Source organism: Lithobates pipiens, unplaced genomic scaffold (assembly GCF_037356315.1).
Source record: "Lithobates pipiens isolate NorthernLeopardFrog02 unplaced genomic scaffold, aLitPip1_a1.2 Scaffold_27, whole genome shotgun sequence".
NCBI lineage: Eukaryota > Metazoa > Chordata > Amphibia > Anura > Ranidae > Lithobates > Lithobates pipiens.
Window position 1 is genome coordinate 27,099,039 of NW_027507788.1, and position 26,896 is coordinate 27,125,934.

General features: G+C 45.2%; 1 pseudogene across 1 annotated transcript; it reads right to left on the reverse strand.

The window, feature by feature from the left end:
• Positions 1-785: 785 nt before the first annotated feature.
• Positions 786-26,236, reverse strand: LOC143933687 (fish-egg lectin-like; annotated as a pseudogene). Its single transcript, XR_013263139.1, has 4 exons — positions 26,167-26,236; positions 15,539-15,766; positions 8,614-8,947; positions 786-1,141 (listed from the first exon to the last, which is right to left on the reverse strand). The product of XR_013263139.1 is annotated as a fish-egg lectin-like (transcript).
• Positions 26,237-26,896: the final 660 nt, after the last annotated feature.

Genomic DNA, 26,896 nt, shown 5'->3' on the forward strand with positions numbered 1-26,896 from the left:
ACCACCACACCCCGAGGTGATCAAATGCCACCAAAAGAAAGCTCCGTTTGTGGAAAACAAGAATAAAAATTCTATTTGGGTACAGTGTTGTATGACCAGGAACTAGTCAGTTAAAGTAACGCAGTGCCGAATCAAAAAAATGGCCTGGTCATGAACGGTTGTTAGCCTTCTGGAGCTGAAGCGAATGTGAATATATAAGTGTTTAGAAACACTGTTTCTACATGTGCTTTGAAACATGTCAAATGACCCCCTTATATTGGTGGTCAGTGGGAAGAATGCTCCTTAGGCTCGGATCACATGAATATAGCTGTAAAGAAAGGGAGTTGCAGATAAACAGGTACAAATAATTTTGGATTTTTATTTCATTTGTGTGTGACCTGAAGCCAGTAAAGTCACTGGGTATATGTAAGGGTTTAAAAACAATTTAAGAAATCTGGCCAAACCTACATTAACTTACTCTGCTTTTACTTGGTTAGAAAATTGAAGATTCTCAACTCCTTTAGGAAATCAACATCAGTGTATTTTGAAATGCTCACAGCAAACGCCTCTTTATTGTATTTATTTTATCTACACATGACTGGATATTCAAAGTAAATAAAAAGAAAAGGTATCTTTTTTTGATTGAAGATCCTCAACTCCTATAGTAAATTAGCCTCATGCTCTGGCTGTGTGGAGGATCATTCTTTGAAACCCCCAGACTAGTTTGATTTCAGTCAATGATATTGAATGAAAAAAGATTAATGTTTTTTTAGCAATATTTCTCTGACAATCACAAAAGGACACAATTTTAGAGAACAAAAGTTTATTTGCTCAGATATTTTTGAAACAAGATACAAAATGTGTGATGGACTGGAAGCCCTAGCTAGCATTAAATAGTTTTATTGGCAATGCAAAACACTGCAGAAATAAAAGAATACCCAAACAATTGACAGATGAGTAGACGAAGAGAGCTTGGATTACACTATAGAGTACCCCGCTTGGTCTTGTGTTATGGCCAAATCACACTTTGACTAAACATTGCTTGATCTCATCAGTTGGGGTGATAAGCCATAGATAGCCGTTGTCGTAAGTGAGGTGTTTGGCGCAGAGGTTCATCTTGGTCCAGGATGTTCCAGTTGGGGTTTTGGCACCGATTCCATCCCTAAAACAAAAAAAGGAATTAAAATCAGTGTTTCTCCTAAGGAAATTTTGAAGGAATCCTGGCTATCATTGGTATTACTGGGATAAGATTTCCAGACTGACAAATGAAGGATATATAAAATAACCACTGGATGTATCATTTAATGCCTATGCTGGGGGGTTCAAAAAGCACCATCTGTTGAAAAGGGAGCAAAAAGTTGCTAAGACTGGACACACAGCAGTTGCTGAATTATATGCATTTGTATCATAGTGCAAAGTTCCGCTGGATGATGCGGCGTACGTGAGCGAGGAGAGGTGAGGGGAGGGGCTTGACTACGGCGCCCTCATGTGTGGACGGAGGAAATCCCGCTATACCAGCGGGTACGGAGCGTGGTGAGAGAGCGCTCGGCTCCGGGAGAACGAAGCAGTCCTCACCTGTTGACGGTACCCCCCCCCGCCGGTTCGCCGGTCTGCCTGCCTGCTCGCCTGCCTGTCTAGCCGCTGGGGTGAACGAAAGTGAAAGTGAAATGTGAGGCAAGCTGAAACAGAGGTGTCAGCGTGACTAGGAGAACTCCATCTGGCGGCAGGTAGAAGAAAGGAGGCTAACTGGAGACGGAGGAACCCCTCCTGGATCCCCCCCTTCTGCTTTCTCCCCCTTCTGATCTCTCAAGGGATGATCGCCCTGAAAAGGCTGGATCCTGAATGGAACAGGAAGAGCTGGAAATAAGGTCAGATCGTTACTGGGCTGTATCTCTGTTATTTAGATCAAGAAGTGACAGAATAATGGACTGTTGAAATTAGTGATTCAATTTAACTGAGAGATAGGAGAGGAACATTGTGTACAGTTCGGAAGCTGGAGGCACCAGGAAGAAGTTGAGTAAAAACATAATGAGTATAATGAGTGCTGACTAACCCTGACCACCCTCCTTGCCCCCTATTATCTTTGCTGTCCCCCTTATCTTTTGGTTGTTTCCGTTTATCCCAGTGTTTTGTATGGATAGACAGCGCGATAAACTAAGGGGATAACATCAGAACCTCAATATTATCTTAGAGAAAGTGATGTTTAAAGGAGAAGGCATCTTAAGTATTATAAGTAGAAAAAAGGGGGAAAACATTATCGTTTAAACCTGTGGTTGAAAATGGGGAGAAGCACGAACAGTGGTGGAGAGAACTGAAAAAAAAAAACCTTTCCCCCCTCCTTAGATTTGTCTATTGCAAAAAAATACTGGGAGGATCGAACATTAAGCTGTATGGACAATTGTGTAACATGGAGTGATATAATTACTTGCAAATAACATACTATCAGCAGGGGAACAGCTAGGAACCCAGAGCTGGACCTAGGTTGAAACAGTTTTAAGTGCTGGTGTCTGTACCTTCATTTTGTTTGCAGTCGCTCCCCTCCTTGCCTGCGTTCAGCATGAACAACCAGTTTGGTTGATTAAAGGACATTAAATTCCACAAATAAGTAATGATTTAAAAGGACGGTACTTAATACTTGCATAATCACTATAATTGCAAAAAACGTTGTATAGAGGATGGTGCAATGTAGGTGATTTATTTACAGACAATATATCAAACAGCAAACCATATGGTAGCAGCACGCAAGTGGATATAAGTGTAACAGCTCAGGAAGTAAATGAGTGGCATGCCGTGTACCGAGTGTTGACTGCAGGAGACAAACTCCAAGAAAATAGTGGAAAATTTATATGTGTGAATATATGCTGGTGGAGTGAACGGTAGGAGTGGATTTCTTAAGTCATTACTTTACGCCTCTTTGGGAAGATCTCAGGCAGAAGTAGTTACTCCACTTTGGCCCCTCCCCCCCTATTTCCAAAAGCAAAAGGGGGAATCCTGGGGAAGAGAAAAATAAAAGACAACATGAGGGGAAGAAACCCCAAAATGAATGACCCGAAAGCCCCGAGGGAGAGTTTAAACACAAGTACAATTCAGAAATATCTAAAGGAAACAACTCAAAAAAGCCCTGGCCTTGAGAGAAATCAAAAAGGAGTAAGAGAGAGGAAGAAAGACACGGGAAAATCAGAAGGGGCACGGGGAGGCACCTCCGGAGAGGAGACGGACTCAGATTCGGAGAGCAGAAGGAGGGAGCCAAGGGTTTCCTCGCAAATACCTACAAAAAGTGAAATGTTAGACATGTTTGCGAAACTAGAAAACACTATTAAAGCGGAGATCTTAACAGTAAGGACGGATTTGGGACACTTATTGAGGCGAGTGGAAGAAGTGGAGGAACAAACAGGAAGACAGTCCAAAGAAATATCAGATTTAAAAATGCAAGCTTCGAAAATGCAGGAGGCACACAGGGAGATAATATACAAGATGGAGGAGCAGGAAAACCAAAATCGACGCCAAAACCTGAGGATTAGATCCTTACCAGAACAACAGGGAGAAGACCTGAGTGTGAAAATAGGAAAGATATTCAATCCAATTCTGGGAAAAGCAGAAGATGCAGAGCTAAAAATAGACCGGGCGTACAGAGTCCGGAAACCCCCAGGGTTAAATGAAGAGGTACCGAGAGACGTGATTATAAAATTTCATCTCTTCGAAGATAAAGCTAAGATATGGAGTAAACTTAGAGGACTATCTTCAGTCCAATTTGAAGGGGAAACGCTACAGGTCTTCATGGATTTATCTCCAGGGACTTTGGCACGGAGAAGAAGATTAAAACCATTACTGGAACAATTGAGGAGAGCAAACATAAGATATAGCTGGGGATACCCGGCAGCACTTGTGGTTCAGAGGGAGGGAAGAACTGTTAGGCTTAAGTTCTTAGATGAACTGGAGGACTTTTGCAGCAAAATAGGAGTTCCAACCCCCACGATTCCTTTAGACCCATGGGAAATGCAATTTTAGTGGAGAGGGGAGGGGGGGGGAATAGAAGTTTACTCTATGGAATGGTGTTTCTTTGATTGAGGGGGGGGGGGGGAGCGGGGGGGAGGGGGGCGGAGGAGGGGATGGATTGTTGAAGAGATTAGGGGGAGCTGAGCTCTAATGCTCCTTGCCAGCAGGGGGCATTCTTGCTCTCTGGGGGGGGGAAGGGGAGAGGGGAGCTCAGCAGGGGGAAGCTGTAGTCGGGGTCAAACCCTGGGAGAAAGGGCTTGCAGAAGGGGTATATCTCACAATGCAAAGCAAAGGCCAGGAATGGGCCGGAGGGGGAGAAAGGATGAGGGGGGAGGGGAGGGGGGATTTGGGTAGAAGAAAGGGGAAAATTTATTTCTGGCAGTTGAAAATAAAAAAAAAGAGAAGAGGGGGTGCAAATAGATCATAGAAGGTGGAGATTAATGTTTCTTCCAAGTAGTCTCGGATGACAGAGATAAGGTTTGTGTCATATAACATAAGGGGCTTGAATTCTCTTGATAAGAGATTTAAGCTCTTAAAGGAATTACAGCAATATAAAGCCGAAGTAGTGTTTCTTCAAGAGACCCACTTAACACAAGACACGAATGTTAAACTGTACTCCGATAACTACCCGAACTGGTTTTATGGAGATTCGCCAATAAAGAGGGCTAAGGGAGTGGCAATTGGGTTCGGGAAAGAGATAAAATTTAAGGTGACAGACAGACTGACCGATCCGGAGGGTAGATACCTGTTCCTGAAGGGGTACCTTGGGGAAAAAATGTTTACCTTAGCAAATGTGTATAGTCCAAATAAAAATCCAATAGGATATTTGAAGCAAATCCTGAGGAGACTCGCGGATTTCAGAATAGGAGAAGTGATACTGGCAGGGGACCTTAACTTTTGTATGGACCCGGCATACGATAGTACGTCCTGTGTAGGGGGGGGGAGGGGGAGGGGTCTGAAAATGATCAAATCCAGACTAAGACAAAGTCAACTGATAGATGTATGGAGGATACAACACGAAAAAATAAAAGACTACACCTTCTTCTCCCCAGTACACGGGACGTACTCGAGATTAGACTATATGTTGGTTGAACATAGAATGTTGGAGACTTTTTGGAAACAAAGCTAGGAATTGTATCCCTGTCAGATCACTCTCCGATTATAATGAAGATGAGGATACCAGGAATACAGAAGCACCCATTCACCTGGCGGTTAAACGAGGACCTTTTACAGGATAAAAAAAACTGTGGAAATAATACAAAAAGAAATAGAGTTTTATTTTGAGACAAACGATACCAGAGAGGTGTCGGGTGCCTCTCTTTGGGAGGGGCATAAAGCCTATGTCAGAGGTATCCTCGTATCCATAGGGGCAGGAAAGAAAAGGGAAAAAGCAGAGGAAAAGGAGAAATTGGTGAGAGAGGTTTTCAGGTTGGAACAGGAACACAAGAAACAAAGGGGACAACAACCGGACCTCTTTCACCAATTGATCATAAGGAGGGAGGAATTGAAAGATATATATGATCGGGAAGCAAAAAGGTCACGAGAGGGGAGAGCTAGAGAGAAATATTTTGGGGAAAATAAAATAGGAAAATATCTAGCGAGACAGGTGAAAAACAAAAGAGTGGGTAACTTTATTGAGAAAATCCAGGATAAGAACGGGAAAATGGCTCACACCTCCAGGGAGATAGCGGAAGTATTTAAACAATATTATGAGGCTCTGTATAATGTAGACCAGAAAGGTGAACAAGGTAGAGGGAAAACTGAGAAAATTAAAGAATTTTTGAATAAGGCTAAACTACCGCGATTATCAGATAGCGACGGGCAGAGTATGGATAGACCGATCTCAGAAGAGGAAATTTACAACGCTTTAAAAGAAACGGCCTCAGGTAAAAGTCCAGGACCGGACGGGTTTACGATCACTTATTACAAAAAATACAAGGAAATACTAGTACCTCATTTTTGTAGATATATAAATAGTCTAGGTACAGAATATGGAGCGAGTAGAGACGCCCTCCGAGCCGCTATAACACTGATTCCGAAGGAGGGCAAAGATCACACGCTCTGCGTGAACTATAGGCCGATAGCCTTGCTGAACACAGATATAAAGCTATATGCCAAAGTATTGGCGGCCAGGTTAAAAGAAAAAATGACAGAGCTGATACACGCGGACCAAGTCGGATTTATACCTGAGAGAGAGGGTAGGGATAATGGGGTGAGGGCACTGCTCCTTATCCAAGCTTTAAAAGACAATGGGTCCCCAGGTCTATTCCTGTCGATGGATGCTGAGAAAGCCTTTGACAGGGTAGACTGGGGACTCATGTTAGAAACCCTGGAGGTGATGGGAGTGGGCCCAAGGATGATCCACTGGATTAAAGTATCCTATAAGAACCCACAGGCGGCGGTTAAGGTCAATGGAGAAATATCTTCACAGCTACAAATGGGAAATGGTACTAGGCAGGGGTGTCCATTATCACCCCTGCTGTTTGCGATCTCCCTTGAACCCCTGTTGGCCTCGATCCGTATTAATCCAGATATAAAAGGGATTAGGGTGGGAGAAGAAGAGCACAAACTCGCAGCATATGCGGATGATGTGCTCTTCTTCATTACAAACCCAAGAATAACGATTCCGAACTTGCTGGGGATCCTGGAAACATTTGGAAAAATCTCAAATTTGAAGATTAACCTAGGCAAGTCCGAAATCCTAAACATTAACATCAGTAACCAGGAAGCAGAGAGACTGCAAGCGGAATTCCATTTTCCCTGGCGTAAAGAGATCAAATACTTGGGAGTCTTTCTCGCAAATACTCTCAGGAAAATATATCTGAAAAACTATATTCCACTATTAGAGGAAATAAAGAGAGAAATTAAAAAAAATATCATTTAATTCCCTATCGTGGCTAGGACGGATAAATGTAGTAAAAATGATCCTAGTACCGAAGATCATATATAAGTTCCAAATGATGCCTATCCCACTCCCTGCAGCCTTTTTTGAAATACTAAGGAAATTAATCTCAAAATTTATTTGGCAACATAAAAAGCCGAGGATTGCATTTGCGACATTAAGGAGGGGGAAAAATCAAGGGGGACTTGCGGTTCCGGACTTGAAAAGATACTATAACGCAGTGGTTCTCTCACGGGTGGTAGAGTGGGTAAAAGAATTAAACGAAAAAAGATGGGTTAGCTTAGAAAATATATTATCTCAAACACAATTAGGGAGAGTAATATGGAACCCGCCACAATATAGGACAGTAGGACCTAACACATGAAATAACACGGCACGTTTTAAAAATTTGGGATCGAACACACACACACAAAATAAATGGGAGTATAATTCACCCATGATTTACTTAAAAGAAAACGAATTTTTTCCACCGGGAAAGTTAGAAATAGGGGGGAATTGGATAAAAAAAATAATGCACAATTAAAAGATATATTGGTAAAAGATAAATTAAACACTTTTCAAGCACTAAGGGAGGATAAAGAATTGATGAGGATTGATGCTTGGCGGTTCCTCCAACTCCGTCAGTTTGTAGCAAGATTGCCTCAACCCTTACGAGACGAAGAAGCACTGAGGCCCTTTGAACGTCTCTGTCAGAGAGTAAAATCAAAAAACAACATTGGTAAAATCTATAAAATACTTTCAGAGGGAGACGAGCTGGAGGACCCCGCATTTATCAATAAATGGGAAAACGACTTGGGGTCACAATGTAACACTCAAATTAGAAAGAAATTTCTTAGACTAGTACACTGGGGGGGGGGGGGGGGGGAACAAATTGATCGAGACGAATTATAAGTGTCTGGCAAGATGGTATATCACCCCTGATAGATTGGGCAAGTTCGGAACTGATCAATCCTCGGAGTGTTGGCGGGGCTGCAGGAAGATTGGGAATATGGGTCATATATGGTGGGACTGTCCCATTATTAAAGATTTCTGGAGGAAGATTATTGACATAATAAAAGTAGTAACAAAAAAAAGAAGTGAGAGAAGATCCGTGGATCATCTTGTTTCATGGGACAGAGGAATCAATAAAACAATATAGTGCCACGATAATCCCCATATTACTCGATACCGCAAAAAGCCTAATCCCAAAAAAATGGCGAGAGAAGGAGAGTCCCAAAGTACAGGAATGGATCGCCCGAGTAAATCAAATACAACAGTTGGAATGTTTAGAGGAAGAGGGAGAGGATATGACAGCCAAAGAGGAGGGACTGGGGAAATGGGAATCCTGGGAAAAATTCAAAAAATCATGGCGGTATATGGAAGAAATAACTCAATAGCATGAAAAATTAGAAACCTCTGATTGAAACGAAAAAATTATGAACCCCTAGAGAAACAGGCCAGTTAGGGGAGGGGAGGGAGGGGGAAGGGGGGGGGTGTGAAGTAGGTTTGGGATTAAAGGGTTTGACGGTATAGGAACAAACTAAGAAAGTTGTAAGAAATGTACATAAATGGACGGATTGTACCGTTGGATAATAATTGTTATACTGTTGGAAAAATAAATAAAGATTATAAAAAAAAAAAAAAATATGCATTTGTATAACTGGCTCATCCTCAATATTCACAAATAGTTTACCAAATTGCCATTTTTTTTTCACATTAACTATGCATGCAGTAGCATTAAGCAAACAAAAAGATACCTTCTGTACACGTGGCCTACTGAGTTGGCACCATACACGGAACCATCTGTGCCAACCTCTATCATCTTCAGATCACCTTCAATCTGCTGCCATTTGGTTCCCTGGCAGGCTGTTGGGCTGACATTGTAACGGAAGAAAATATTCTCGGCGCTGTTGACTCCCCAGCAGCCCAGTGGCCCACAGCTGTAATATTTCAGTGCCCCCTCCAGTGATGTCCAGGATACAGTAGAAGATCTTGAAAGTGTGTAATTCTGTCCCAAGCAGAAAACATTGTCCTGTGCATTCACTCCACCCAAGAACTTGTTACCACCAGCATCTACCTGCTTCAAGAGCCCTGTGGAAAACAAAATTGACCCATTAAATTAAGTGTAATACCAGAGAGAATATCAAAATAGATAAATGGGATTGGAACACTATTAGAGCATGGTGGCCAAGTGTCCTTTTTACAGAACAGGCAGATGTAAGTGTGTGCTTCACGTGCTGCTAAGACCTCCATTCACCCATATGATTAAGAAAAAACAAACATAAGCACTAACACTAACACTAACACTAACACTAACACTAACACTAACACTAACACTAACACTAACACTAACACTAACACTAACACTAACACTAACACTAACACTAACACTAACACTAACACTAACACTAACACTAACACTAACACTAACACTAACACTAACACTAACACTAACACTAACACAATAGACCAGCCTTTTCACGCAGGGTGCCCAGGCAAAATGCCTAAAAATTGTATACAAGCCACTGCTTGAAGGACCTTTCTCCCAAACACTTGGTCTTGCACTGAGATAAGGTCCAATCTATAATGCTTCATGAAAGTCGATTAGTTTGACCACGTTGCTGCTTGACAGATTTGATCTGGTGCCGCTCCAGCTCACTCTGCCCAGGAGCCACGATATTGCCCATGTGGAGTGAGCCATGGGGGTAAAAAGGGCATTCCATTTTCATAGCTTCTTAAGCTTCCACAATAGCTTGTTTAATCCATCTTGCAGTGGTTTGAGGCTTGGGACCTCAATTTTTACCTGCATGTAAAACATAGTGCATTTGATTTCCTAATGCTTTGTGACATCTCCAGATACTGTAAGACACAGGCTCTCACATCCAGTTGGAATTCTACTTCCCGTGGATTGGTGGGGGACCCATAGAACGAAGGCAAAATAACTTCCTGGGATCTATGGAATTTTACCACCACCTTGTGTAAAAATCCCAGGTCTGTGCGTAGCACCAGCCTGTATTCAAAAATCTGAAAAAAATGTCTCTTAGAGAAAAGTGCCTGAAGCTCGCTAATACGTCTAGCTGTAGATATAGCCACTAGAAACACCGTTTTAAGTGTGATCCATTTTAAGGAGGGCTCTACCTCCTGCAACCATTTTACCCATCCATGTAGTGCAACTGACAGGTCCCGTTTGGGTAAAATATTAAAACGGAACCAGTTTAATTCTGGCTAACCCCTTGAAGAATCTGCCAACTAGCGGGTCTAATGCCAGGGGTTGCTCTAGAAACACAAACCGGGCTGCAATTTGTACCTTCAAAATACTATTGGCCTGTCCTTTATCCGTGCTGTCTTGCAAAAGCTCCAAGATTGCTGGGATACTTAGACACTTTAGTGTCTAACCATAAACAAAAATTCCAAAACTTAAGTGCTTGGGTTACCTTCTTCCTACTGGAAAGAAGTGTATTTATCACCCTGTCTGAGCACCCTAGACTTAGAGGCTCTCCTCAGACACCAGGCTGATAATTTCAGGGTCTGTATTACTGGCAACAGAACTGGACCCTGGGACAGCAGATCCTCCCTCTAGGGTAGCATGAGGGGTAGCTCCTCTGACAGGCCCAGCAGCATTGAGAACCATGGTCTCTGGCCAATATGGAACCACCAATATCATTGTGATCCGTTCCTGAAGAAACTTGAATGGAGAAAAGGCGTAGCACATGCAAAACACCCAACTTTGTGCCAAAGCATCTATCCCTTTTGCCCCTGCTTCCCTCTAGTGAGAAGTATACTGGAACTTGAGTGTTCTGATGGCAAACAGATCCACCTCTGGGAGACCCCATTTCTCCCCAGTGCCACCTGCCAGTGGTACCTGCCAGCGCCGTCAGCCCCAGTGCCGCCAGCCCCACCTGCCAGCCGCAGTGCCATCTGCCAGAGCAAATAGCCAGCGCCATCTGCCTCCAGTGCCACGTGGGGTCACTTTGTGGGCATTTCCATTGTCCTGGTGCTCCAGGGCCTTCAAAACTGTAATAGGTGGTTGAGAAATAAGATGTGTAATTTATGCTCCTAGAACGCCTGATGGTGCTACTTCAATATTGGGCCTCTGTATGTGGTCAGGCTGTGTAAAAGTCTCACACATTTGGTATCGTTATACTCAGGAGGAGTAGAACGTATTTTGGGGTGTCATTTTTGCTATGTACATGCTATGTGTTGGAAATATCTCAGGCCGCGTACACACGCGGGGACTGTTCGCTCAACTTTGTCCGCTGAACAGTGTTTCGGCGGACAGTCCGCTCGTGTGTGGGCTTTCAGCGGACAGTCTGCTGAACAAAGTTTTTCGGAAATTCCGAAAAACTGTCCGCTGAAACTTTGTTTCAGCGAACAGTCCCCTCGTGTGTAGGCTTGTTCGTCAAACCAAGTTCCGCGCATGCTCAGAAAGGATTTACACGCCGAAGTTTGCATTGCAGTGTATAGGACGTCGTATTTTTCGTCCCGTCGTACGTGCCGTTCACGTCATCGCGCACGGTTTCAGCGGACTGTTCGTTCGTCGTGTGTGGGCAAGTCCGTCCATGCTAATTTTGAGCGGACTGTCCGCTGAAACTGTTTGACGGACAAAGTTGAGCGAACAGTCCCCGCGTGTGTACGCGGCCTTATAAATGGACAACTTTGCGTAAAAAAAAAAAAAAAAAAAAAAAGTTCATTTTTCTTCCACATTTTCCCAAAACTTCTGGAAAAAATAAAAATAAATGAACCATTCAAACGACTCATTATGCCTCAGATTATATGTTGGGGTGTTAGCTTTCCAAAATGGGGTCACTTTGTGGGCATTTCCATTGTTCTGGTACTCCAGGGCCTTCAAAAATGTAATAGGTGGTTGAGAAATGAAATGTGTAATTTATGCTCCTAGAACGCCTGATGGTGCCATTTCAATATTGGGCCTCTGTATGTGGCCAGGCTGTGTGAAAGTCTCACACATTTGGTATCGTAATACTCAGAAGGAGTAGCAGAACGTATTTTGGGGTGTCATTTGTGGTATACACATGCCATGTGAGAGAAATAACCTATTACATTGAAAATTTTGTGAGAGAAAAAAAAAAAAAAAAAAAATCTTAATTTTGCAAAGAATTGTGGGAAAAAGATGACAACATCAAAAACCTCACCATGCATCTTAGTAAATACCTTGGAATGTCTACTTTCAAAAAAAGGGGTCATTTTGGGGGTATTTGTACTTTCCTGACTTGTTCGGGTCGCAAGAAATGAGATCGGCCACCAGTACATCAGATGTGATCAATTTTGTGCGATTCGCACCACAGCTTGTAGACTCTCTAACTTTCACAAAGACCAAATAATATCCACTAATTTGGGTTATTTTTACCAAAGATATGTAGCAGTATAAAATTGTGGCCAAAATTTATGAAAAAAAAAAAAATTATAATTTGCAAAATTTTATCACAGAAACAAAGAAATATGCGTTTTTTTCAAAATTTTCGGTCTTTTTTCATTTATAGCGCAAAAAATAAAAACCCCAGAGGTGATCAAATACCACCAAAAGAAAGCTCTATTTGTGGGAAAAAAAAAAGGACAAAATTCATTTGGGTACAGTGTTGCATGACTGAGTAATTGTCATTCAAAGTGTGAGAGCACCAAAAGCTGAAAATTGGTCTGGTCAGGAAGGGTGTTTAAGTGCCCAGTAAGCAAGTGGTTAATTTCAAAGCATCTCATAAATAACCCCCGATAAAGGCATCAACCTCCCTTGAGTGAGAACCTGTATCTGGGAGAGCTTGTCCCTTTAGGCTGGGTTCACACTGCTGCGGGGGGAGATCCAGATGTCATTCGCACCGCAAATCACATCCGATCTCCGTAGCGATGCGAGTTCAGCCATACAGATAGTATGGCTGAATTCGCATCGCTCCCGCAGCAAACTCGCACGGGACCCTTTTTTTGGTCCGCAACAGAATCGGATCGCATGGGTGTTCACACCATGCGATCCGATTCCTGTGCGAGTCGGCAGATCGCACTGCGATATGCGGACGGATCTGGGGGTGTCATTAACATATCATTGACACTCCCAGCCGTCCGCATAGGGCAGTGTGAACTGCCGGCGGGAGGTGTGCGATGCGGGAAAACGCAGCGGATTCGCGGCGTTCCCGCAGCGGTGTGAACCCGGCCTTAATTGGAATATCTCTGGCTGATGCGGTCTCACTTAGGCATTTCCTTCTGTACGCCAGAAATCAGTTCCTTACAGGCCCCTGTAGCCTCCTTGTAGGCCAATTTATCTATATTGGCTTTACCCATCCTTTAAATTTGTTCATACACAATGAACATTTCTTCTTCCCCCTGATCTCTCTGGTTCTTTGGGCAGAGCCTAAGAGGAGAAGAAAAAAGGGAGACAGACAGACAAGCTAATATCAGCGTAACCTTAGCAAAATACGATGCCTGCAAACACCTATGTGCACCCCACCAGCCACTGACAGGCAGGGCCGCCGATAAGCCAGTACAGCTGACCCTGTTGTATTGGGCCCGGCCAGCAGGGGGGGGCCCCCGAGCAATCTTAACAGCATTTATAATAAAAAAGAAAAAAAGTCTGACTACACAGGGCGGACCGAGGGAGGAGGAGAGCATCACCACAGGAGCCTGGATATCACCAACTATCAGATAACACACAGGTCTATGGATAAGAGAAGAGTGGACATGTATTCCTATCAGCACCCAAGCCTCCCTCCCCCCTCCTCGGGAAGGACAGAACATCGGAGCTCTCCTCAAGGCAAGATAACAGGTGACAGATTGCATTCTTCTCCTGTGATCACCGTTGTTCTGTCTCTGTACAATACTGTGCTGTAAACTTGCACTGTACCTCAGCAGGACAGGTCTGGTGGAAGTGAAACTAAATTCAAGAATATGTTAGGAAAATAATGGGACTTTTCAGGTACTACACACAGATGCATTTCACAAAATCATTATTTTAATATATGTGTATGTTGAATACATTTATATAGCACCTGAAAAGTCCCAGTATATTCCTAACATATTCATAAAGTTGAGTATTAACAGCAAAGAAAGTGTGTTCACTTGCCTGTTTCCATGCTCCAGCCAGCTGCAGAGCCCTCCTCCTCCACCAAACCTCAGCCTCATCACATCGCAAGGGGGCTGAAGTGTGAGCAACTGGACTTTAGTCAGTAAAACATACACAAGCGCTGTAGGGGACCATTCAGCGCTGGAAGAAGCCAGCTAAAGCAAGAAATTGGGTAAAGCTGGGTACACACACACATCAAAATTCAGTTTAGCAGTAATCAGACAAATTTTGATCTATGTGTAGCCCTCCTTGTTAGAAGCCAATCATTATACCACCTTAGTATATTCATATGCCATCCCACATACCGACTCCTACCACCTTTGATCACTTCAAATCACTGAAGTGGTCATTGTGGTTAGAGTGTTCCTTTAATATCTCTCAGAAAAAGTTAACCTTTGTATACTGATTCCACTTCATTTGATCATCATCTAGTTGTGTTAAATTGGTGGGGGGGGGGGTGCTGTCTGTATACCCTAGCCTTTCGGTATAGGGGCGGGGCCAGGGATGGGGCTAAAGGGGGCCCCGTCAGGTAGGCTGTACGGGGCCCCATGATTTCTATCAGCAGCCCTGCTGACAGGATTCGCAAGACACGCTAGTCCGGATCCGGTTTAAATAGAGGGAGGGGGGACATAAAAATGTACCATTTCTAAATGCTTCTGCATCAATTAGTCCATCATTCCTCCTCCTCCCTCCCAGCCCCATAGGTACAAGGCACCATTGTTTGCCTACCTGAGCTGGTTTGGCACCACTGCCACAAGTCACTACATCCATCTGTTTGGAAGTTGCCTGACCGTCTGGAGGTTTTCCTGAGGTGCAGCACTGTCTTGTGGCTGGCGTTTAAAAAAAAAAAAAAAAACCCTGGTTCTGTCATCCATGCTTGCCGTGCAACTGGAACGGGTTTGCTGAAGTCCCCTTCCTCCTGTGTTCCACAGGCCGGAACTTGCTGCCTGTGCCCACCCCCCCACCTGACCCGCACCAAATCCGAAAGTTAGGTGGGGGAACACCAGCCCTCTCTGGGCTATCAATGAGGAGGTCGCCGGTTCCCAGCTGCTCTCAGCCTGACCGGGGGACCCCAGATGTCCGCCATCCCCACCCTAGGTATGCAGACCTCCTTCCCCTTCTGTCATGGGCTCTCCCAGTTTCAGGGGAAGGAGAGCTCCAATCCAGCCTCCTCTGGAAAAAGCCTGAGGAAGAAGGTACTGGTGCCGCCCTTTAAAAAAGGTGTTTTCTGCCTCATCTCTAGTGCTGTCCTGGACAGACGACTAGAGAAAAAAAAAAAATAATAAAAATGTATCTGTTGCAAACTGATCATGAATGCACACGGGGGGGGGGGGGTTGGTATAGTTTAAAATACGTCACAAAATCACCTTTTTTTCGTTTTTTATAAATTGAAAAGTTTAAATCTACATGCACAACTCCACATTCCATCCAGACTCAGAAGAGCACAAGACTTAAAAACAGAAAATACAGCCCAGTGTCTTTTTTAGGGAATGAAAGAAATGCCTCTATGTACTTTCTAAAATAAAGCAGAATATCTCAATATCGTGTGGATAATATAAACATGTATTATACATGTTCATATTTGGTGTGTAATATATCAAACTGCATTTTATTTTTACCTGATACAGACGCCCACTTATTGTCCTGGTACTTAAAGATGTTGTTGGCTCTGTTCACACCCCAAATTCCGGCAGGTCCAACAGAAATATGGCTGAGCTTTCCAGTAATGAGATTCCAGTTATTGTTTATCCATTGGTAAATTTCATCATTACTGTTCACACCCAACACTACACCAGCGCCGGCATCAATCTGTTTCAGTTGTCCCGGGATTGAGTTGCACTGAAAATCTGAATTCAAGAAAAATCATATGCCTATACTGTAAATTCATAGTAGAATATTGATATTTATATAATATACAGTACAGAAATGTTTGCAAAAACACTTTATTCAATATTTAAACATGTAAAATTTTCAAATGCTTACATTTACCATAATTTGTTTTATGCCAAGGATTTAGTCATACTATTTTGCATGTTCCATGGAGCATTAGCAGCGCTCAATGCACGTTAGCCCATTGAAAAAAATAAAATTATATATATATATATATATATATATATATATATATATATATATATATATATATATATATATATATATATATATATATATATATATATATATATATATATATATATATATATATATATATATATATATATATATATAAACACATTATCAGTAAATTACAGCTAGATCAGCCAACCAACACCATTTTTTTTTTCTCGTTTATGGTGGTCACTGAGGAGTTGACTAAGGCTCCATTCACACCTAGGCGATTTGAATTGCAAGAACGGAATTGCCGCGATCCTGTAAGCAAATTGCAGCAAAACATGGGATACCTATTACTTCTTATTGGCACCCCAATCGTGCAGCCAGTGAATATGCTCCTGCTTCTTTTTGAGCAACAAGTGGCGCGTTTTTCAATTTGCTGCAATTGCGATTTATTCTCCCTCCCCCCCCCCCCCATTGATCGTAGCACAATTGGGGTGCCGTTAAGTAGTAATGGCATCGCAAGTGTGTCCCGTGTTTTAATGCAGTTTGGAATCATGGGGCAGAATTGTGGCTAAGGTGTGAATGGAGCCTAAGGCTCAGGGCTCGGATACCACTCAATCTGTCCACATCTGTGTGTTTAGTGTAAAGCAAGACAATGCCAGGATTGGAAAAAAATAAAAGACCAAGTTAGACTTACCGGTAACTTGTTTTCCAGAAGTCTTTCAGGACAGCACCTGAGAGATAGCGACTCCACCCTCCTCGTTAGGAAACACCTTCTTCCTCCAGACTTTAAAGGGAGGCGCCTCCCTACCACACATCAGTTGTAGAAGAGAACCTCCGGCCCCGGCTGGAACACATAAACACATACGTTAGTCACAGCGTAGCATAATATAATACCATAGGGCGGGATGCTTGCTGTCCTGAAAGACTTCTGGAAAACAAGTTACCGGTAAGTCTAACTTGGTCTTTCCCAAGGCGTCTTTCAGGACAGCACCTGAGAGGATAACAGAGACTTACCCCTTAGGGCGGGACAACAGCTTGCAGGACCTTTCTGCCAAACGCCTGATCGCTGGCAGAAGTGAGATCCAGTCTATAATGTTTCACAAATGTGTGAAAACTCGACCACGTCGCCGCCTTGCAGATCTGCTCAGGGGTGGCACCAGCTCTCTCTGCCCACGTAGACGCCAGAGCTCTGGTTGAGTGTGCACAAATTCCTGCTGGAGGAGATAACCCTGCCTGGGAATATGCCTCTGAGATAGCTAATTTCAGCCATCTAGCTAAAGTAACTTTAGAAGCCTGAAAACCCTTTTTTCTTCCTGAGAAAAGTACAAACAGTGAATCTGAACGCCTGAAGGACTCCGTCCTTTCTAAATAACTCAGCAGAGTCCTTCTGACGTCCAAAGTATGGAAAGAAGTCTCCTTATTTCCTTTGGGGTTAACACAAAACGTTGGCAGTACTATGTCCTGTATACGGTTCTGAACTGAAGCTACCTTCGGTAAGAATTTTGCATCTGTTCTAAGAATAACTCTGTCAGGAAAAATGGAAAGATATGGTTCTTTAATTGACAGAGCATTTAGCTCACTGATCCTGCGTGCAGAGACAATGGCAATCAGAAACACGGTTTTTAATGTGAGAAACCTAAGGGAAGCCTCCACAAGAGGCTCAAAAGGCCCTTTTGTTAGAGACTGTAGGACTACCGACAAATCCCATCTAGGAAAAACCTTAACAGGAGCTGGCCTAGATCTTTTAAGAGCTCTAAAGAACCTGATCACCAGCGGATCTGAGGCCACAGATTTTTCTAAGAACACCGTCAGGGCTGCTACTTGCACCTTCAGGGTACTAACTGCCAGTCCCTTGTCTGCACCATCTTGTAAAAACTCCAAGATGGAGACAAGGCTCCCTGTCACCTGGGCGGCTGACAAACACCAAGTTTCATAACGCTTCCAGACCTTAGAATAAATGGCCCTCGTAACCCTTTTCCTACTTGCTAAAAGGGTCGAGATCAAACGGTTGGAAAACCCCTTGCTCCTAAGGAGCTGCCTTTCAGAAACCAGGCCGTGAGAGCCAGGCTGGCCACTCCTGGATGGTTCACTGGGCCCTGCAACAACAGATCGTGTCTGAGGGGCAGACGCCAACAAGGCTTGATTGCCAGGCCTAGAACTGTCGAAAACCAAGCCCTTTTTGGCCAAAAGGGCGTGATTAGAATAACTGGTACCTTCTCCCTCTGAATTTTTCTTAAAATTAACGGGATTAACTGAAATGGGGGGAAAGCATAGCAAAGACGAAATTCCCATGGATAAGCTAGCGCATCTGTGCCCAGCGAGCCATCGCGACTGTCCAGGGAAAAGAACTGGGGAACCTGGGCGTTCACCCTTGAGGCGAACAGGTCTACTTCTGGTAAACCCCATTTTCCGGCAATCATTGTGAATACCTCCGGATTTAGAGACCATTCTGCTTCCCGAATAGCGTTTCTGCTTAGGAAGTCCGCTACCCTGTTTAGATCCCCTTTTAGGTGGACTGCTGATAGGGATAACAAATGTTTTTCCGCCCACCGAAGAATCTCCATGGCCAGTACCTGAAGCGACCTGCTTCTTGTACCCCCCTGTCTGTTTAAATAAGCCACTGCCGTGGCATTGTCTGTTAGGACCTGGACGTGATGGGACTGCAGTTCCTGAACAAACAACTCCAGAGCTAAGGCAATCGCCTTGAGTTCCCTCCATTTTGAGGACCTTATTGTCTCCTCTTTGGCCCAGGACCCCTGAGTGAAACGTGTTCCTAGATGGGCTCCCCACCCCCAGGAACTGGCGTCGGTTGTTAGTCTTTTCCCGACTGGAAAAGCCCAGACTAACCCTTCCGATAAGACCTCCTGTCTTTTCCACCACCATAGGGACCTTTTTACCTGGGTTGACATTCTCACCTCTGCCTCTAGGGATGCCACTGTGTGATCCCAAGATTTTAGAAGGAAAGCCTGCAGACACCTGAAATGCATTCTTGCCCACTGGACTGCTGGTATTGCTGAAGTCAGAACTCCCAAAGCTGACATAACCTGTCTTACTGTCAGATTTTGGCTGGTCTGTAATAAAGACACTGCACCGGAAATCCTGTCCTTTTTGTCTAAGGGAAGGAAGATTTTTTGCTCCACCGAATTTATTAGAAACCCTAAAAACCGAATCTCCTGAGATGGGTTTAGGGACGACTTTTGGAGGTTCAAAATCCAACCCAACGCCTCCAGATGGCTGCGAGCTTTGCCTAGATTGGTCTGCAATTCCTCGCTGGATGGGGCGAAAAACAGCAGATCGTCTAAATAAGGAATAACTGCGATTCCCTGAAGACGCAGTGGCGCTAAAGCTTCTGCCATTATTTTGGTAAAAATTCGGGGAGATGATGACAGGCCGAAGGGTAGGGCCCTGAACTGGAGATGATGAACCATACCCCCCAACCTCACCGCCAGCCTGAGAAACTTCTGAGACTGGGGAGAGATCGGAACATGTAGGTATGCGTCTTTTAAATCTACTGACGCCATAAAACATCCTGGCGTCAACAGGTTTCTGACCGAAAAAATTGAGTCCATTTTGAACTTCCTGTACCTTATGGACTCGTTTAAAGGTTTTAGGTTGAGAATCAACCAAAACTTCCCTGTCGGTTTCTTTACTAGGAAAACATGGGAATAAAACCCCTCCTGCTGTTCTTGCAGGGGTACCTGTACTACTACGCCCTGTTGCATCAGTTCCTCTAGAGAGGACTTCATGGCCAGGGCCCTTACTGGATCCCGCGGGGTGTTGGTAATCAGGAACCTTTTTGGGGGGTCGTTGACAAACTCGAGTGAGTAACCCTGCGCGAGAGTGGTCAGGATAAACTGATTTGAAGTTATCCCTGACCACTGCGGAAGAAATTCTTGTAGTCTTCCGCCCACCCGCAGAGACGAGTCATTGCGATTTTTCGGCCTGTGTAGGAGGACGGAAGAGAATTCCGCCTCTACCCTTCGGCTTCGGGGCGGACCAACTTTTCCTTCTCCCTTGCAACTTGCTGTCCTGATCCTGAGTTTTTTGAGGTCGAAAAAGACGCTTTGGTACCTGCTTTTTCTTTTTGACCGGAAAGGATCTCTTTTTATCGGCTGTCCTGTCAAGAATATTATCGAGGTCAGAGCCGAAGAGCAAGTCTCCTGAAAAGGGTAACCCACACAGCTTATTCTTTGAAGCCGAGTCACCCGGCCAGGTTTTAAGCCATAAGGCTCTTCTTGCAGCATTAGTTAGAGCTGCTGACCTGGCCGATATCTTAATTGCCTCAGCTGAGGCATCTGCAACATAGGCCACTGCCGTAATCAGGGTAGGAAAAGAATCTAAGATTTCCTGTTTAGGGGAATCTGCAGCTATATGTGACTTTAACTGGTTAATCCAGTATTCTAAATTTCTGGCTACACACGTTGTGGCCATTGCTGGTTTTAAATTGCTCATAACTGATTGCCATGATCTCTTGAGCAAAAGATCCATGCGTTTGTCCATCGGATCTTTCAAAACTCCCATATCCTCAAAGGACAGATCTGTGGACCTTGAAACCTGGGAAAAGGCGGCATCCAGTCTGGGCACCTTGTTCCATACTGCTGCAGGGTCCTCCTCGAAAGGAAAACGCCTTTTGTGGGCTTTGGAGAAAAAGGGCTTTTTCTCTGGATCCTGCCATTCTTTCCTAATGGCCTCAGAGATGACCGGATGAACTGGGAATGTTCGGCCCTTAGGCTCATCCAACCCAGCATACATGCGGTCATGGAGTGATAATTCCTTTTTCTCCTCACTTAAACCAAGCGTAGCATGAATGGCTTTAAGGAGCCCATCGACCTCTTCAAAGGACAGTTTGAATTTAGAGGGGGCTACCTCAGAATCCTCCAACTCCTCTTCCGAATCTTTAACGGAAAGAGCAGTGGACTGCTTTTCCCTATCTGAAGGGTCTTCAGGCAGAGATTCTAACACCGGGATTGAGAGAGACCCCTGGGAAGACTCTGAAGTGGAAGGCTGACTAGCAGCCGGGTTTGCTAGTGAGTCACGAAAATTCTGGATCGTGGCGTACAGCTCCTTCTTTACAGAGGCCACCAGATCCTCACATACAGAGGCAGATTCCTCTTTAACTAAAGAAGTAATGCAGGGACTGCATAAGGTTTTCTTCCAATTTTCTCCCAGCTTGGCCCTGCAAGAAGGACATCTTTTCTTTGGGTCAGAGCTCTTAGCCTATGAAGAAAAAGACAAAAAAGGGAAAAAAACCAGGGAACCCTTAGTGAGACCCAGTCTCAGCTTTGATAGGGATCACCACACAGGTGCACTAAGAAGAAACCAGTCAGCTTCTAGTGCCCAGACAGGCCCCTTGCCACCAGGGGGGAAAAAAGAAAGGAGAGAGCGAGACCAAACGCCAGGAAATAGAAAAAGAAAGGCAGACTTTAACTGCTGCCTCTTACCTGGGCCTTGCTGGTGCCTGTGCCTGTCCCCACCGCTGCAGACGCTGAATCTTCCATAATCAGCTGTGCAGAGATCCACTTGTGGCTAAACGCCGCCTCCGGAGTCACGCCGTGCAGCTGCACCGGACCAGAAGCGGAAATAGGCACCAGCACCTGTCCTCCCTCCTCCCCCCTGCGTCCACGCCGGAAACGACGTTTCAGCTGACCCGATGACCCGCTCTGTCACTTCCGGCGCGACCGCCGAAAACAAACATGGCGGCGGCACACGCGCGCCGCCGCGCCTACGAACGTGCGGGCCACCGAGTCTTCGGCTCTCTCCGAGCACAAGAGGGGAAGAGGAGCCCGCTTGCTACCGCTGACGAGGCGTGGGTAGGTCGGGAGGACAGCGGGTCTCTAAAGGAGGAAAAAAAGGGAAAGAAGCCTAGTCCCTCAGGAACACCTAAGAGAAACAGACTCCTTCCCAAAAGGTGTTCCCTCCGGGCCGGAGGAAACACAAAAACTGATGTGTGGTAGGGAGGCGCCTCCCTTTAAAGTCTGGAGGAAGAAGGTGTTTCCTAACGAGGAGGGTGGAGTCGCTATCTCTCAGGTGCTGTCCTGAAAGACGCCTTGGGAAAAATAATTAAAATAACTAGCTAAAACTTTGGATGCTGCACAAAGAATAGCAAGACCTGAATACAAGCACAGCAAATTTATGAAGGGCAGCGTAGATATATCACATTCTGAAAGTGCAAGAGCCAAAAATGCCCACGGGGGTTATTAAGTATCCAGCATTTGTGGAAACCCGAAACCTCTTTTGGAACACCAGAAAGCAGTTTAGCACTAGAAAGCTGTTCCTAATAAAAGGAAGAATCCAAGAAATCAACCTTGGTACAAGAATAATCTTAGGTGATTCAACATAACCTACAGATACAGTGTTATCTAACAATGTGAACTGTACACACAAATAAATTAAGTTAAATGGTGAAACAAATGCCTGGGCTCAGAGTAGATCGGGGAGGACAGTTAGTATTGTAGGAGGTCTGGGTGGACGAACTGAGGACACCAGGCAAGCAGATTTGGGCACTGACGTTTATCTTCCTTGGATCGGTCTGGTTGTTGAGCCTTGGAGCCATAAACCAACCGGTGAGTGGCCTGGAGTCAGACGTATTGGTATCTTTCTGTCCGGTGTCTTGTCGACTACTGTCCCCCATCGGATAGTGTCCGCCCTATACTGAGCTTGCGCAGTACGGAGGACAAAGGAGATGCTGAAAGTCTCCAGAGGTGAACAGCTGATCGGCAGCTCTACACAACACCTGCGCACTGAAACCAGGTTCAAGCCCCACCATCCAAGGGGACATTAGAATACACATATGGCGAGTGAAGAGAGCCCGTGAGTTGCCCCGTTACAAAGCCATGACTATTAAGTGTGCAGGCGCCATGTACATCTCATGGTCAGCTGTTCAACTTTGGAAACTTTCGGCGTCTTTTTCCTCCGTACGGCACAAGCGCTGTGCCAGAGCAGTACGGGGCAGACACACTATCCGCTGGGGGGGGGACGGGGGACCTTTCTAGGCAGAACTCCGGCATCCGCTTACCATCAGGAATCCAGCATTACGAGCCCGCATGAAGCACTGCTGTACGGTATGTGCGTCCATCTTATTTGGCAAGAGTGCTCCACCTCTCATTCGTGAATTTGTATGAAATACCCACCAGCGTGTTTAACAATCTACTTCAAGCAGACGTTTCAACTCCAGCAGGAGATTGAGGAAAGAACTTTCCTAGATTCACATCCATGTGGACATTGTCACATGTTTGCATTTGTGTGTACAGTTCACATTGTTACATAAAACTGTATCTGTAGGTTATGTTGAATCACCTCACATTATTCTTATGCCACGTACACACGATCGGACAAACTGCCAGACTTTGCAGCGGAGGTCCACCGGACATTTGAAATGAATGGACATGCCCACACGGAGAAAAGCCCGTTCATTTTGAACGCAGCTCCAGGTAGACAAGACTAGCAAAGGGAGTCAATGTCGCTGCCTTCATCGGCAAGATTGACATGTCGCTAGCCCCGTCACCTGATATGGATCGAAAGGGGAAGCCCTACTCCGAAAAAAAAAAAAAAAAAAAAAAAACACACGACGTGAGGGTCCCCCCCAAAGTTCATATCAGACTCTTATGTGAGCACGCAGCCTAGCCGGTCAGGAAAGGGTGGGAACGAGGGAGCACCCCCCTGAGCCATACCAAGCCACATGCCCTCAACATGGGGGGGCGCTTTGGGGAAGGGGTGCACCTTCACCCCATGTTGACGACGACAAGGGCCTCTTCCGAACAACCCTGGCCATTGCATTGGTTGCCGGGGGGGGGCTTATCAGAATCTAGGAGCCCCCATTAATAAGGGGGCCTCCCACCCTATGTGAATGAGTATGGGGTGCAATTTACCCCTACCCATTCACATGGCGAAAAAATAAACCCCACACAACACAAGTTTTAAATAAATTTATTGGACAGCTCCGGTGGTCTGCTCTTCCGTCTTGGGGGGTGTTCTCACCAGACTCCTCCAGTATCTTCTGCTATCTATTACCAGCGGAGGAGCACGGCTTTCTTAGTCGTCGCCCGGGGGGGGGGGGGCCCTTGTCCAGTTCTGCTAGCTCTTACTAGCATTGACCTGGTCTTCTGTCGCTACCACCGCCTCCTCTTCCTTGCGATTTTGACACAACGCCCTCTCTGGTCGCAATGGCAGGGACACGTTGTGCCGCGACTTGTATAGGGACAAGGGGCAGGGTCATGTCACATGTGACCCCTCCCCTTATGCCTATACAAGTTGCTGCACAACGTGACCCTGCCATTGCGGCCAGAGAGTGTCGTGTCAACATCGCAAGGAAGAAGAGAAGAAGGTGGCAGCGTCAGAAGACCGGGTCAATGCTAGTAAGAGCTAGGAGAAGATTGCGGAGGCCCGGCAGAAGAATGTGACAAGAGCCCCGAAGAGCAGGACAAGACCCCCAAATGGCGACGACAAAGAAAGCCGGGCTCCTCCACTAGTAAAAGCTAGCAGAAAATAGCAGAGAAGTCCAACCAACGGCCAGGGTTGTCTGGAAGAGGCCCTTGTCCTCAACCCCCATGTTGAGGGCAAGCGACCCGGTACAGCTCAGGAGGGAGGGGCTGCTCGCTCGTCCCCACACCCTTTCCTGACCATCCGGGCGCTCGGATAAGGGTCTGATATGGACTGTGGGGGGGAACCCACACCGGTTTTTCGGCGTAGGACTTCCCCTTTAAGTCCATACCAGGTGACTGGACTAGCGACGTGTCAGTCTTGCAGATGGAGGTGGTGACATGGACTTCCTTCACTAGTCCCATCTACCTGGAGCCATGTTCAAAATGAACGGACTTTACTCTGTGTGTGGGCAAGTCCGTTCATTTCAAAAGTTCGGCGGACTAGCACAGACGTATTGTCTGCCGGACTGCCGAGTCCAGCGGGTAATTTTTTTTTTTGGGGGCCTCAAAGTCCGCTGGATCCCACACACGGGCAGATTGTCCGGCGGACTCTGGTCTGTTGGATAGTCCGATCGTGTGTACAGGGCATGAATTTATTTGTGTGTACAGTTCACATTGTTATATAACACCGTATCTGTAGGTTATGTTGAATCACCTCACATTTTTTTGTACCAAGGTTGATTTCTTGGATTCTTCCTTTTATTAGATACAGCTTTCTAGCACTACACTACTTTTTGGTATTGTTCATCGGGACTTGAGTGTTAGCTGCTTTTTTTTTTTAATTCACATTTTCGTTTTAGTGCAATATTTTCACCCTTCCCTACACTCTTTTGGAATGACTTGCCTTTTAAGAGAATCCTGAATGTAATATTAGTGCAAAGAGCAGTGATGTACAGGAACCCAAAGCAACCAATCAGAAATCACTTAAATTAATTTGCCCATTCCAAGATGCTCAATGCCAACTACTGATAGGGTATAAAAAAAACAAAAAAAAACAAAAAAACAAACGCAGACACCTTAGTGTCTAATCTCTCTATAAAAAGGTGGAAATAGATGGGGAGGGGGATCGGGGGGGGGGGGGGGGACTGACAACTTATGGGGCCCCCAGGCAATAGAAGATCATGGGGCCCCCTGTGTCCCCACCCACAGAAGGCCCCACAGCATGACACAGGCACATCAAGGGGTACACAGGGCACATTGAGCAAAGCATGGTGCATAAAAGGGAACATCAGGGGGGGGGCACAGCAAGGCATGGGGCACATAGTAGGCTCACAGTGCACATTACATGGGGTACACAGCAAGTCACATCAGGTGGTACACAGCAAGGCAAAGGACACATCAAAGGGCATGTGGCACACAGTATGGCAAATAGCAGTGCACACAGAGCACTGGGATCCCCCAGACTCAGCACAGTGTTGGGGGGGGGAGAATGGAAAGCACAGGGGGTGCTTTCAGGGGGTGGAGGACACCATCAAGGAACAGGTGGGACACCATGGGTGGAGTGGAGAAACCAGGAGAATATCACAGAGACTCATGTGGTGCTCTTGGGGGACCCCCCCCTACTGTCTGCCAGGCCACCTGCTCCCACCCCTGCGATGGCAGCCCTGGTACCTCCAGCAAAAAAAAAAAAAAAAAAACACACACACACCACACTGCACTTCACCCAATGCTGAATAACTCTCTGCATGCTGCTACCACCATCCCCTCCTCTCATCTGTCCCAGGTGATGCCATGTACAAGCACCTGGGAGGAAAGAGGGAGAGAGGTCTTACCTGAGGGAGCAGTGAGTTGCGTACACAACAGAAGGAGGCTCACATCAACAAACATCTTGGCAGGTGAGGATGGATGTGGAGAGCTGGGAGAGTTTGCTCTATATATATGATGTCTGGACTCCACCTATTATGGGAAGCTGGTCTACCATTGGCTGACAGAAGGAACTTAATAAAACTAACATACAGTGAGTGTTTTTTATGGTGTAAATGTTTTTGTTTTTTGTTAAACTAAATGTGTATATATATATATATATATATATATATATATATGCAGTATATAGTATGAGCAAATATTATAAACATAGCTATCAATATGACATTAAATATACCATTACACAAGTACAAATTCACACACTGGGAACAAAACCTGATATATTGTGTTTGTGCCAACTTCATGCTTGAGAAGGGTAAGACTTCAGTCACACTTGCTTGACTACAAAGTTGTACGATTTCCAGGTACGACTTCGGAGCACCTTTGAGTGCGACTTTGATCTGACTTTACACTCCCTGGATCAAAGTCACATCAAAGTAGTGCAGGTACCTTTTCAAAGTTGCTGCAACTTTAAGCCGCACCAATTTAAAGGGGTGCCGTTGAAAAGAATGTGTTGCAACTTGTCATTGCGACTTTGATGTCCAAAGTCGCACAAGTGTGAATGGAACCTGATGCCGTATACACACGATTTCACATGAGATTTTTTCTGACAGATATTTCGAGCATTTTTGCTTCGGA